This window comes from Diospyros lotus, chromosome 4, assembly GCF_014633365.1.
Source record: "Diospyros lotus cultivar Yz01 chromosome 4, ASM1463336v1, whole genome shotgun sequence".
Taxonomy (NCBI): domain Eukaryota; kingdom Viridiplantae; phylum Streptophyta; class Magnoliopsida; order Ericales; family Ebenaceae; genus Diospyros; species Diospyros lotus.
Window position 1 is genome coordinate 33,459,697 of NC_068341.1, and position 14,796 is coordinate 33,474,492.

Genomic DNA, 14,796 nt, shown 5'->3' on the forward strand with positions numbered 1-14,796 from the left:
ACGATAATGCCATAAATAAGTGCTATATAAATCACCGATTTAAGTCGCTAAATATTTATGTTATTGATAGGAGTATCAACATTAAGGACATACAAACCATTACGTACTGTTGCTTTACCATAAAATAACTCATTTTTATAAAATGAACAACTATTATCTTTAAATAAAAATGAAAATCCATCCTTGTCAAACAAGAATTAGAAATTATATTCCTAGTTAAACTAGGATTGTAGTAACAGTTATGTAACTCCAATACAAGCCCTATGGGCAATGTCAATAAATAAGTCCCTACAACTAATGAAACAACTTTTGATCCATTTCCCATGTGTAGGTACACTTCTCCTATTGTTAATCTTCTCGTACTCCTAAGCCCATACACGAAAGTGTAAATATGAGCATTAGATCCAGTATCTTGTACTCATGTGGACAGATCAGAAGTAGATAGATTAATTCCAATAACATAAATACCTGAAGTGTCATGAGTAGAACTCTTCTTACTCTACACCTCTTGGTTTATCACAGTGGAGATAAATTGCATCCTCTTTGCCCTTTCGGGTTTTGGTCTTCTGGACTTTTTCAGATTGCGCTATGGAAGAACTCTTCTTCCTTTTGGCTTTCTTACTCTTGGGCTTGCCCCTGTGTGCCTTAGGCCCTTCAACTAAGAGAACACTTCCCTTGGCCTATAATCAATTTTAGGCTTGGTCTCCCTAAGTATGAACAACCACTCTCCAAAAGTCTTTTCCATAGCCGTTAGGGATGGACTATAGCACCAAATCTAGGGTAAGTTTCGGCATCCATACCCAAGTTCAGCTCTACCAACCTATTGATAAAACGTATCATCTCCACGATATGCTTCTCAATAGATGATCTTTAAGCCTAGCCATGATCTCATAAGCATCATAACTCTTATGTTGCGACCTATGTTTCGGGGTCATGGCAGCCAAAATGATACACCAAGCAATGATCATATCACCCTCGTGCATCATCCAGCCCTAATGTGCTACTATTTCTTTAACTGGTGGCTTTGTAAGAAGAGATCTCTCTATTGCATAGAGAATCTTATCATACGTGAGGACTATCCTCAAGATGATCTCCCAGTTATAGAAATTAGTCTCGTTGAAAGTATTATTGCCCGGCCTCGAGTATCGATCTTATCGACATGTTTCTAGTCATTCTGGATCAACAACTGAATAGAGATATTATAATCATATTGAATTACGAAATCATAAATTGCAAGAAGTAACATTTTATGATTGCTCTCACTATTTTCTACGAGTTCGCCACCGTCAAGACATAACTCGGGAAATCCCGTTGGAAGATTTCCTAGTAGGCTAGAATCCCATCTCCCCTCGCACAACTTTGAGTGACTTAACAAATTGTGATAGGATCGATTAGGTAGGTACTTGCTACCAATTGCATCTCCATGCAACTCCTAGATTCATTGGGTTGACAACTCCTTGTTAAGCACATCTTATGTGACTCCCAATCTTCGCCTCTATACTCAGTGAAGCCTTGAGTGACTCAACAAACCCCACCTTTCTAGTTAAGTCAGACCCATCATTCAGGGACATCTCATGGCCCATGAAAGATAGGAATCATAGGTGACACATGACCTTGAGTGACTCAACAAATCAAGTGCCAGCTAGAATCCTAATGCATCATAATGATGGAAGGCAAGTTGGCTTAATATTAATGAGGGATTTATTATTTATTTATTCAGGTCTCATCACATGCAATTAATCAAATTAATAATGCATAATAAACGACTCAAACCGGTGTATGGTATGGAAAACTACGGCTAGCCCCCTCGAGCCATAAAAGGGAAGTTAGCGGGTCAAACCTAGGTGAAGAATCACATCTTGCTTCTCAAGCACATTCTCCAAGCCTTAGTTGGTCTTCAAATCTTGTCTTCAATTTAGCTCCATCTCTTTCTTTTCATACAAACTACAACTATCACTACTCTATTTTATTCTACATACATTACATAGAATCAGAAACCCCGAGTTTCATTCGGGGGGAGTGAGATGAGAAGAGAATGTACATCAGAGTATAAGAGAGGCAGGACACGCAGGCCCTATTTCAAAAACTAAATTTACAACCATTCATTCCCAACATAAAATAAATGGTCGACTCGATCCATACCATACACCCATGCAATCAATCTAATTGATTCATTCATAATTATGTTAATTAATTGTCGCATCTATTTCAAACTTAATGAAACGCTTTCAATAAATTGAAAATTTGTATAATTTTGAAAAAAAACAAAATTGTTTTAATTGTGTTGGGCTTGGGCTCCATCCATTAGTCTAACTAACAAGGCTCAACAGGCTTTGGATCAACTAATGCATGTCAAACATACATTAGCAGCCCAATAATTAATAAATAACCCAATTAACGGCCCTGACCCATTTTTAATCACGACCCATAGGTGTCATACACTTATGGATTGGATAAAAATAATAAAAAATAGCCAAATAATTTGGCCGGGCCCCACCTAAGGGAACGGAATGCACTGGACCACCGAAGGGTTGGCCCGGGTACTTCACGTGTACCCCGAGAAAGGGTCAAACCGAAGCCCGAGAGAGCGGGGGGGGGGGGGCGGGAGGCTGTTGGGCAGCCCAAAAAGGCAAGGGGCGTGGCTGGGGCCGCATGGGGCACGCCTGGCACGCGTTGGGCGCGCTTGGGCCGCGCTGGGCGCTCTTGGCGCACGCGGCCGTGGCCCATGAGGGCGGCAGGGGCAGCGCCGGCCACACCTTGCACTTGCGCGGCTGCGCCTGGGGCCGCCTGTGCCCTCCATGCCCGCGCGCGGCCGCACCCTAGCGCGCAAGGCCGCGCTTGGCTAGGCCCTGCGCACGCCCAGGCCATCCCAGGCCGTTCCCAGTGCACACGGGCCCCACTTGGCCGCGTCTTTCGACGCCCCGGTGCATCCGTATGCACCCCGAACCCCGTTTCGCCCTTCACCCAAAAACGTTTTGCAATCCAAAAAATAAAAACGCAACAATTATTTAATTTTTTCACAAATAACAACATAAACGAATCCGCATGTAAGGAATTGAAATATTTCGACGATGGCTCTGATACCACTGAAAGTAAAGCATGATTGCTACGGGGCAAACAGCGTAGTTCAAAAATTTTTGAACTTACCCCGATCCCGACGATTAGATTAATGTCGAAATCAAATCATTCACAAACAAATAAACAAATCTAACCTTTATATTATTGAGTCGTTCGTGGATTCGAGCCGTCCAAGCATCCGGCCTCTAACTCGTGATACGCGACATGCGTCCGTTGGCAAGGAGAGAGGAATAGGAGTGCTAGCTCCTTCTCCTTTGCACGGTTTGTGTATGGACGAAAAAAGAACGCCCTCGTTTCGATTGATGCCAAAAGAAACGGAGAAGAGTGGGCGGTAATACATTTTTCAACTCTTGAAAAACGACACCAAAAACCCCTTAATTTTGGGCAACCTATAAAGGGATATTTATAGTGAAATATCCTAGGGTTTCTAAAACCCTAATGGATTGGGCTAGCCCATTAATTCTAATTTAATTAGAATATTAAGTGGACTTATTCTAGTCCAACTAGAAATATAATTAAATAGCCCAAATTCTTTTATAGGTTTAAATAAAATATTTTGGCCTAAATCTAATTCAAGCCCAAATATAATATTTAATATTTAGCCCAAATCTAATTTGGTCCAAATATAATATTTAATATTTGGTCCAAATCTAATTTAGTCCAAATACAATATTTATTTTAATATTTGGCCCAAATCCAATTTAGTCCAAATATAATATTTAATTTAATATTTGGCCCAAATCCAATTTAGTCCAAATATTAACTTAAGTCCAAATATGTTTTATTTCCTATTTGCTACTCCAACAAATAGAAAATTATTAAATTAGAAACTCCTTCATAATTTAATTAATTGTCATTTTAGGAAACTCTTTCCATTATGACGACCCCTCGCCATATCGACGTCATTATGTCTATTTGTTTTTTTTTTCGTGAGAACCTACGACGGCACAACTTCTTGCCGAAATGTCCCACTTAACCATACGTCCACTCTTCTGGTTTAAACCAAGGACCGTGCCTATTGCGTATGACTCATTAGGCTTCCAAATATGTTGGCAATGTGTCAGTACGAACACATAAGACAAGATTGGCCTCTAGCAAGGCATCATGCCTACCCAATTATTCAGAAGGATTCATAATCCGCAAATAACCTTTCATGAGTATGGTTACCGTGTAATTCGATCCTCTCGTCAATGTATCTTATGTGATCTCAAATATGGTAATGTGTTGCTTGATAACGATCACATGAGTTTTATTCAGTCTTCCGGATATCTTCACTTAGTAGAAAGTAATCAATAACTCTTTATTGATCTCTTTCACCATCGCCATGGATTTAAAGTGAATATCCACTGGAGGTGCCTTAGATACATCATCCTCTATCAAGGGACAGACGAGTTCCATCTTGGCTATGCACCCATCTCCATAAGCCTCACGATATACCCAACGATCGCCCACGTGCAGCCTTTGTCTAGGCCCATCGAAACGATGTCAAATCATACCGGTCTTCTTATGAGATGACCGTGACAACCTCAGGTCCAAGGATTAGTTACACCCATCTCGTATGAGAATTCCATCAACATATAATCAAAATGGATTCTCATGGTGAGTCATGTCCAGTGACATGTTCTCCAACATTGGTCACCTATGTACTTGTCTAGACATCCCCATGTCTATGGGTGTGAGACCCCCATTACTATCACATAGCAAAAACATAGCACATACAAGTCTTACCGCAATTGTTAATATCCATACTTGACATTGCTACGACTTGGGACGTTTAATGATGTCTAGAAACTGTGATGCATCATCTCACATCTTTATAGATTAATCACAGTATACATCATATGGACTTTTATCTAGTTTCATTGTTATTACAATAATAATAAGAAACTAATAGAATGACTTCTTGTGAATTTGAACAACTCCTTATTCAAATAATAACATGATTACAATTGTCAGTGTACAACATGCCCAATCTGATTGGGTCTAGAGCATCTACACTAACAGGGGAGACCAATTTTCCCTCACTTTTCATAACCCACTCGGTTATGCCGAGTGGGTACGACACTGCTTTGGTTTTTTGGCCATAACTTTCTCGTATGAACTCTGATTGAGCTGATTCAAATTCCTATGGAAATCTAAAAGAATTAGCTACAGCTTTTATGTTTTTAGTTTTGAGAGATTCGAGCTCAATAAATGTGAAAATTGGGCATGAAGTTGAGGTACAAGAGCCACTCAAAATCGAGCCAAGGAAAAGGGCAAAAGAGGGCATGATCGAGTGGGCCCCCACTCGGTCATGATAGAGTGGCCCTCCACTCGGTCATGGTTGAGTGGGCTTGGGCCAATCTCTCCTCTTTTCCCTCTCGGATGGGTCGCGAAATCATCAAAATGGGCCACGAGATTCTCGCCCCGATTCTCGCACTTCTTCTCTTTCTCCTCCGCTATAAATATGAGACCATACCTTCATCACAAGGTACGCACTCTTGAGTTATTCAAGTACAATTTCTCATTTTTTACTTAAGCATCAGAGGGTTTGCACGGGGACCCCCACCTGCGTCCTAATGGTGCTCTCGTTTTGTAGGTCACTCGTTGGCCTCAAGTCACACGGTTGCCTCAGGTCACTCGAATGCCTCAGGTCACTCGAATGCCTCAGGTCACTCGTTCGCCTCAAGTCAATCGGTCGCCTCAGGTCACTCGGTTGCCTCAGGTCACTCGGTCGCCTCAGGTCACCCGTTCGCATCAGGTCACTCGGTCGCCTCAGGTCACTCCGTCATCCGAGGCCACTCGTCACCTCAGGTCACTCGGTTATTTTGGGCCACCAGATCATTAGGCCACCAGATCATCAACCCATCAGATCATTAGGCCACATGATCATCCAGACCCACATGATCGCCAAGACCCACATGATTATCAAGACCCACGTGATCGCCAAGACCCACGTGATCATCCAGACCCACGTGATCGCCAAGACCCACGTGATCATTAAACCCTTAGCGCACCTTGGTGACAAGACCTACACCGCACCTTGACGACAAGACTCTCGGGACACTTGACTCTCAGAACCCTCAAGACTCACAAGTCCCCAAAAACTCTCGTGGTCAACCACGCACTTTACATTCTCCCACGTAAAAAAAAAATAAAAATAGATTGTTGTATTTTGGCAACAACACTTTATTTTCCTGTTGGGCACGTGCTATCCACACGCCTTCTTCCTACTCGCAGGCGCGTGGTTGCACGCGCCCAACTGGCCTGCCATCTCCGGCGGCTGCTTCACCGCCGGCAATGCTGCCGGCCTCCAAGCTTCAAACGAAGCTTCCCCTCCCCCTAATTTTGACCTCCCGAACCCGATTACGACCTTAGATTTGAGAAAAAAAACATAACAAAATACCTCATTTTGTGCGATGAAGTCTCGGCTCCGGTGGCTTGTGCGATTTTTCAACGAGCTCGATTCTCCTTCTCCGCTGCTCCGTTGGACACTAAACGCTCCAGAAAGCTTGCCCACGATGCAAGGACCAAAACCCCACTCTCAAATCCTCCCAACACTGCCCCAAATGCCTGATCTAAGAAATGAAATTTTTGGATGGAAAGCTTCACTCGATCTTGGCTATTTATAGCCAAAATTCGCCGTGAAACAGTCTTATCAAGGGCGCCACGCATCCTGCAGGCCATCCCAATGGCCATTTCCTCATTAAATGCCCCCCTCTCCCTGGTACTCACTTACAGTTGCAGACAAAGCATGGCCGTAGGCCTACTCCAGATTTTCATGCTACTCATCATTTTTGCGGCCACCTCTTTCGAAGCTGGGGTGTATGGGGGCACCCTTAGTAAAGCAGCGATGCCAGTTCGTACTCCCTATGGCCACAATGCGCGCGATTAATGATATGACCTTGTACATATGCATTTCATAGCATGTCATGTATGCAGTCTACGTGATAGATACATATCAGAGCATGTCAATATGATGAAAGCATTCCCGAGGATCGGGGTTTGAAACATAAATCACCTATAAACCAAGCATTTTTCATAAAGTTAAATCAAGTTGGGAAGTACCACTTACCTTCTCAAGCTTATCGGGGTAACCTCGATATTCGTGCTTCGCCTTGATTTGCGTGCCAACCACAATATTCGCAAGAGTCACTTCAACTTTAAGCCTCAAAGCATCCTAATCAGCACATTTATTAAATAAGTATTAAAACCCATATTCCATAATTTCTTGTATTTTCTTTATTTTTCTCCCTATTTCTTCCTATTTTTTCTCAATAAATCCAAACTAAATATTTTCTCAAATATTTCACTACGAAAATTCATAAAATAATATTCCTGAATTTCTGAAATTTTCTAAGGAATTTTAGTTACCTTAATTTAGCCCCTCTAGCTTCCTCGGTATGCGTGACATATCCTCGAAACGCATGCCTGAATAATTTTCTCGCTCAAAATCTTCAAAATATTAATAAATATCCAAATCCTATTTTTTAGGATTTTTTCGAGAATTTTCTCAATTTTTTTCTATTTTCCTTCTTTTTCTTTTCTTTTCTTCTTTTTTCTTTTTCATTCTTTTCTTTTCTTTTCTTTTCTCATTTTTCTCTCTTTCTCCCTCCTCCTTTTTCTTCTTCTTCCTCTTCAACTCCCTCGTGCACACAGCCACAGGCCGCTTGGCCCTTCCGCTGGCTGCCATCACTACCAGCGCCACTGCGCGCCTCCGCTGTTGGCCGCACCACGCCGAGCAGCCTCCTATGAGAAACTACAACTCCCCTTCGCGTTAGCCATGGCTTCCTGTAGTTGCTTCAGCTCATTGCGACCCCACCATCCACCTTCGCACGAGCTGCCCAGCTACACACCCACCTTGTTGCCCGCGGTCATGGCTACTTGAAGCTTGTGGCTATGGCCGCTTACTTCTTTGGCTACCACCGATCGGGCCCTCTCTCTCACGATCTCCTTCTCTCTCTCTCTCAACTTTGCTCAGCCCAATCTTTTCTCTCAATCTCTCTTCCATTTCCTCTCATTTTCTTGGCAAAGATCTCTCTGTAACTCTCATCCAATCTCTCTTACTGCTTCTCAATCGGCCAAGCTCCCTGCCTATTTATAGGCAACACACCAACACCCAATTGAGTCGCCTATCCCTCTTGGCATGTAAATCCTTCCAAAACTTGCAGAGACGTGGCTTCAATCTTGCAGGGTGTGGGTTGAAGGTTGCAGGGCATGGGTAATTTGCAGAGGGATGGCTCACGCACGCACGAGATGTATATATATATATAACTATTATATAATACCCCAACATATAAGGAAAATTACACTTTTAATCCCATAATTCATCTAATATCACCTGGGTAATTTTCTTATTACAACCATGCCCTCAAACACTGAATTAATTTTCATTTTAATATCGAAAATGCAAAATTAATAACTTCAAAGTTATTCGAAGATGCCGATTTTTCCCCAGTGTCCTCACTGGGCTATCGTTTCATCCTGAAACTACTGAAATGTTGCTCATTACGAAAAATCAGAGCCCCCTCAAGCTTTCGTTGACTTCCTGAGAGTCCCTTACGATAATTCGATTTTGCAGCCAAAATGACAGTTGTATTTTAGCTGTACCGAAAACTGTTCCCGATATGATTTCTTTCGATATCCTAAATCTTATCTTGGAACGCTCATCGAGACCATATCATTTTCTTTAAACAATTCTATTCTGAGGCATTCCCTGCAGTTGATTTGATACTTATAACTGCCATCAGACAATTTTTCGGTATTTTAAACTCATCTAAATTGTGTGGCAACCTTATCCCGAAATGGGGTATTACAGTAAATGTTGTTTGAGCAATATATTAAATGATGATGGATGTAGATAATGATGTTGATTAAAAATATATTTGTGTGCAGAGGGATGTCTACTGAATCAAGTTGGGTTCAAAATTTAACTGATGAAGATTTGAGTGATGATGATTTTTTATTTACAAAAGATGATTTGGATGCGTCTATTGGTGATATACTGATGCTTAGTTATTTTGTTACCAATAAATGAGTATTTATTGACAGGACACCTTGTAGAACATCATTTCTTACTGGAAAAAAGTACATGCTTGAAATTTTAAATGGATATCCAGATGTGTGTCATCGTTATTTTCAGACGTAGAAGCATGTTTTCATGAATTTTTGTGATACTTTGAAACATAAAGGGCTGAGATAGATGGAAAAAAAGTTAGCGTCGAGGAGGGTGTTGCTATGTTTCTAATGATTATAAGGCACACTACAAGATATAGTATTATTGGTGATAGATTTCAGCATTCCAACAACACAATCCACAAATGGTTTAAGCGTGTTTTACGAGTTGTTTGTTCATTGGGCACAAACATAATCTCCTCTACAAATCAAAATGGATCTCACGAGCGTCTCTTGTTCAAATATCCTTTCTTTAAGGAATGTATAGGTTTAATAGATGGAACGCATGTTGCAACTTAGGTACCTGCATCACGACAAACTTTTTTTCATACAAGGAAGACTAATGTAACACAAAATGTGACGTTGGCATGCGATTTTGATATGAAATTTATATTTGTGGATGGTGGATGGAAATGTACTACTAATGATTCACGAGTATTCATTGACACAGTTACAAGACCCTTGAACAACTTTCCAATGCCGCAGGGAGGTATATTCTAATACTTCAAATGATCTACTAAATATTTTTATAGTATTACAATCTTAAATCATAGTTTTTACAGATAAATTTTATCTTGTTAATTCTGGCTATCCAAACATACTTGGATTTCTTGCCCCTTATCGAGGTCGAAGATATCATTTGCGTGATTATGTTGGACGAGGAATACCACTTGGAAAGGAAAAGCTATTCAACTATAAACATTCCTTGTGTCGGCACATAATTGAACGTTGCATTGGAGTGTTGAAGGCAAGATTTCGCATTTTGAAATTAATAACTAATTATCCACTTAGTAGGCAAAGACAAATTCCTACTGCATGTTGCACAATACATAACTTTATTTGTCAGGAGGACTTTTTAGATAGGTTATTCACTAAATATTCATTAGATAATATGATATTTAATGATATGCTGGAGTCAAGTCAAGATCGGGAAACCATACATTTTGATACTAGTCAAACAACCCAAATGGGATAAGTTAGGGATCAAATTGCTACACAAATGTGGAATGAGTATCAAATGACTCGTACATAAGTCTATAATTTTATTTTATTATTTTAATTTTTGAACTATGTTTATTTCTAATATTTGTATGAAAACTTGTAATCGAATTTTGCTTGTTATTGAATTGTTTGATGCAATCTTATCATTTATAATTACATTATGTAATACTAGTTCACGTCTTTAATTTTTATTTTAATGCTTCCTATTTATAATCACATTATGATCCCACTTGCTATTTTTTTCAAGTCAATTTATTTATTTATTTAAATTTAAATAATTTTATTTTTTACATAATTAAATTCATTTAATAAAATATTATTTATAAAATTTCAAAGAGAACATGTTTTCTAGTTTTTGTTTTGAGAAATGTTTTTCAAAATAACAAAGAGAATGTGTTTTCAATTTTTTGAAAACAGGCTACCAAAATAAAAAAATTAAAAATGAACTCAAAACTCAAAACTAAAAATTGAAAAGTAAAGAGAACGCAGCCTAAATATTTTAAAAAATAAAATAAAATATTGGTGGAAGAAGCCCGCCTCTTTCTTAGTAAATCCCTAAATCGCATATTGCTCTAAACCCCTCCCCTGCTTTCCTCCTCTCACTGTAACTCACTACCTTCTCTAGCCCATTGCCTCTGCTGCCTCAACGTTGTTGCCACTTGTGATGCCTCATTCCCACTCACAAGTGCCACTCATGAACAATCAACCGAATTGCTCACATGCCAGGCCTTATGTGAAGGATAGACTATGTTTCAACACGAAACGCCCTAAGTGGTAACAAGGATTCGTCATTCCCTTCACTCATCCCCAGGATCCATTAGCAGATTTGGGTTTTAACCATACCACACTTGTCTATTTAATTATCATTAAGATTGCCCCAATTGCCATTTTTTTATTTATTTTAATTCTTCTTCTACCCAAGAATTCCACCGGGCTCCATAAAAATCACCATTTTCATCAACTCATTGATTTTGACCAATTTTTTAGGAAAAACTCAAAATTTCCATTTTTCAAAAATTCGACATTTATCTAAAAAAAAAGCCCAAAAAATTCCTTTATTGTGAAAATTCCTCCGGGCCCAAAATCAATTAAGAAATGCCCCAAATTTCCAAATTTTGTAAAAAAAAATTGGCCAGTAGGGCTTGCTAGCGTGCCCCAGTACCCGAGCCCGAGCGCTAATGCACGGCCCCAGAGTGCGTCCGCATGCCCCGGAGCGCCCTTACGCGCGCCCGTGCGCTACTCGCCTGTCTCCCGCCTACCGCTCATGATATGCCTACATGTCTCAAACATTTTTCTTGGCCCCTTTTTCCCAAATTTTTCTAGATATTAAATACCCATAAAATGCATCTTAAATTTACACATTTCCCACAAAATCATTTTCTCCAACACCTAAGATTTATTCCAAAATAAAATTAGATCCATGGACTTAGGCCTTCATAAGCCCTTACCAACCATTAAATTACATCACATGAAGCACAAACAACATATAGGCTTCCATAAGCCATGATCCCACAAATTTAAATAAACACATGCCTAGGTTTCTTTAAGCTATAAATTTATAAACCCACCATGAGCTTCCCAACTTCAAGCTTGCACACTCCCTTTTTCTCTTGGCACATGAACAACCTACAAGTTGAGGGTAAAACCTCATGAGCCATTAAGCTCAATAAGGGTGCAATGACAATAAGTATGAACAAAAACATATCATGTGATGCCAAATGCATGAATGCAACATGGTTAGGGTTTCCACATCCTCACAACCACCTAGGTTTGAGGCTTTAAACTACTCTACCCCACACAACCTCATGGCCATAGGTCCTTGAACACGAGAAAAACATGTCAATGCACACATTTAAAATGTTTAAGTACATACTTTGCCACTTGCAAGCCACCATCCCATGGGGCTATCCCTTACCTTAGCATTCTTTGAAGCTTTTAACCCTTCTTAGCTTCATTCAATCCCTTCTACCCAAGAGATCCTTACACACAAAATAAATCCATATTACAAGAGAAGAAATAGAGAGAAAAGATTTAACCTTCTTGTGGCTTAAACACAAAACGATCTTACCTTTCTTTCTTTCATTCTTATCTTTCCTTTCTTCATCAAGGCTCTTCAAATGGCAAAACTTTGAGACAAAAGCTCTCTTTCCCTTTTTATACTTCTCTTGTCTTGATATCTAAATTTCAAGACTTCATCTTAGCCCTTGATTTCCCTTGGCTTTTTGAGAGAAAATCCTAACCACACAAGAAAGCACAATCCATGTGCTTTTGCCTTGTTTAATCTCATCCATCCATTTTGGAAGAATAAATCTCCAATCTTAAGAGAAAACACACTCTTAATAAGTTGGCAATCCATGCCATCCTCCAAGATCCACTTCTAGCCATTGGATCCATTCTTCTTCCAAGACTCAAGCACAACAATTGGATCACTTGGAAATTTCTATTTTATTTTTTAATTAAATTAATTTGACCATTTTAAAGACAAGTCTTGAAAGACATAAATCACCTATTTCCCATTTAAGAAATTCTCTCCATTCTCACACCATTAATGGATGACTAATTTCTTTTATTTTTCAATTTCTTTTTTTAGGCAACATCATCATGGCTTGCATTTAATGCTTGAAAGACCATTATCTCCCCATTTTGAATTTCCTTTAAATGCTTATTCTTACTCCACAAGATTATGTCATGTGTCACCACCCACCATTTCCCAATTTCTCATTTCTTTAATTTCTCCTCCTCATTAAAGGAGAATTTGTCATGTGTCACCACTAGACACAAGCCTTTGCCTCCAAGCTTCCATCTCAACCCTCCATGTGGCATCACCACATTTATTCACCAATTTAGGGAAAATTAATTATTTTCTCAAATAATTTAATATCCACTATTTTCCCATTTTCTACAATTTAATTCCTTTATGGAATTTACTCCAAAATTACCCAAATACCCTTTGTGAATTATTAATCCCATTTATCTCCACATTTATACAAAAATGGGAATTTAATTCACTTACGTAATTAATTCCACTTAGGCATTATTTTTAATTTACCAAAATGCCCCTCTCATAGGGCACCATCATTCTTAAGATCTCTCTCATTCTCAAGGGCATTTTTGGAAGTTTCTCACTTCCTTTCTCCTTCTCTTAACACCGGTAACACCGAGTGTTACACCACCTCGTCGTTGCCTGCCTATCGCCTCCAAAGCACACCTATTGGTTGTCGTCCTTATCGCTACCACCTCCTCGCTGCCTCAATGCCACCGTAGCCTCCTCAATGCCTCTTCAACGTCATCGCCTCCATATTCCATAAACAAATCCTTCCCTTATTAGAACTCGTCATTTGCGTAAAGCACTCTCCAATCAAACCAATGAATAGATAAAGTTTGACTGAGGGAGAGAGGTGGATAATATTGAATTATTGACTCCTCTTAAACCTCATATATCCGTGTCTATCTGGATCCTCGATTTTAGCATTTCAAAAATTGTTCGTTCGATTTTCTACGATTTCGTAGTTTTATTTGCTTCAGAAGGCATGATAAGAAGTAGAGATCAACAGTCTAGGGTTTTTTACGAGCTCTCTGCTATGGTTCTCAACATCCTCTGATCCCCTCCTACGCCAATTCAGTTCGCGGATAGCTCTCTTGCAATGCGTCCATCGCCGATAGTGCTTTCATCTAGGCCACCGTAGGAGATGCCACTAATTAGCCCCACTGGTTTTGTGTCGTTGCTTTTGGAGATTTTGCTATCTCTGATGCTTTGTGGATCAGTTACATTTTTTATTAGGTTCATGTTGATGCCTTGGGTTCTTAGATTAGTTATGTTTTCTTTTATGTGGTTGGGATTCTCTCCATATTGTCAATGCTAGGATGGGCAATTCTTTGTCACGCCATGTCGTCGTCTTCACTGAGGAAAAATGTTCCAGCTCAGGGTGCGGATTATCAATCTTAGGGCTCTATTTCTTTTTCTCTTTTTTTCTTTTGATAAACAAGGCTTAATCGGTTTCTTTTTTGAATTTGTATGTTATTTGCTATTTAGTTTATTGTTGACTTTGATATTGATTGATTCTACATCGATTTATCTTCATGATTAAAAGTGGAAATCGTTTATTCGCGTTTCCAGGTTACATGGCTTAATAGTTGTGTAATTGTTTTTATATCAATTTATATCTGTGCATGTTTGTAGCTGTTATATCCTCTTTATTTCATTTTTGTTTACCACCCCCCATCTGTTTTACATGCATTTGTGGTGTGGGTAGCTGACAGATGAATAGCATATTTTGGACAAGAAGGACATTCATACTGGATGTTTTCCTTAACTTTGTGAAATGCACCACATTCATTTCCACATTTACACTGGATGCTTGAAAATTAGTCAATTAACTCAACTTGGAATATATATATATATATATATGACAGAGATTTTCTATATCATAATAGAATAATTTTCCAACAATTTTGTTTTGCTCCAGAGTCCTCTCAATGAGTATGACTTCAGGGTGACAGACTTGTTTGGAGATCTCCGAGATGGGGTGCAGCTTTGTAGAGCCATTCAGCTCTTGCAACATG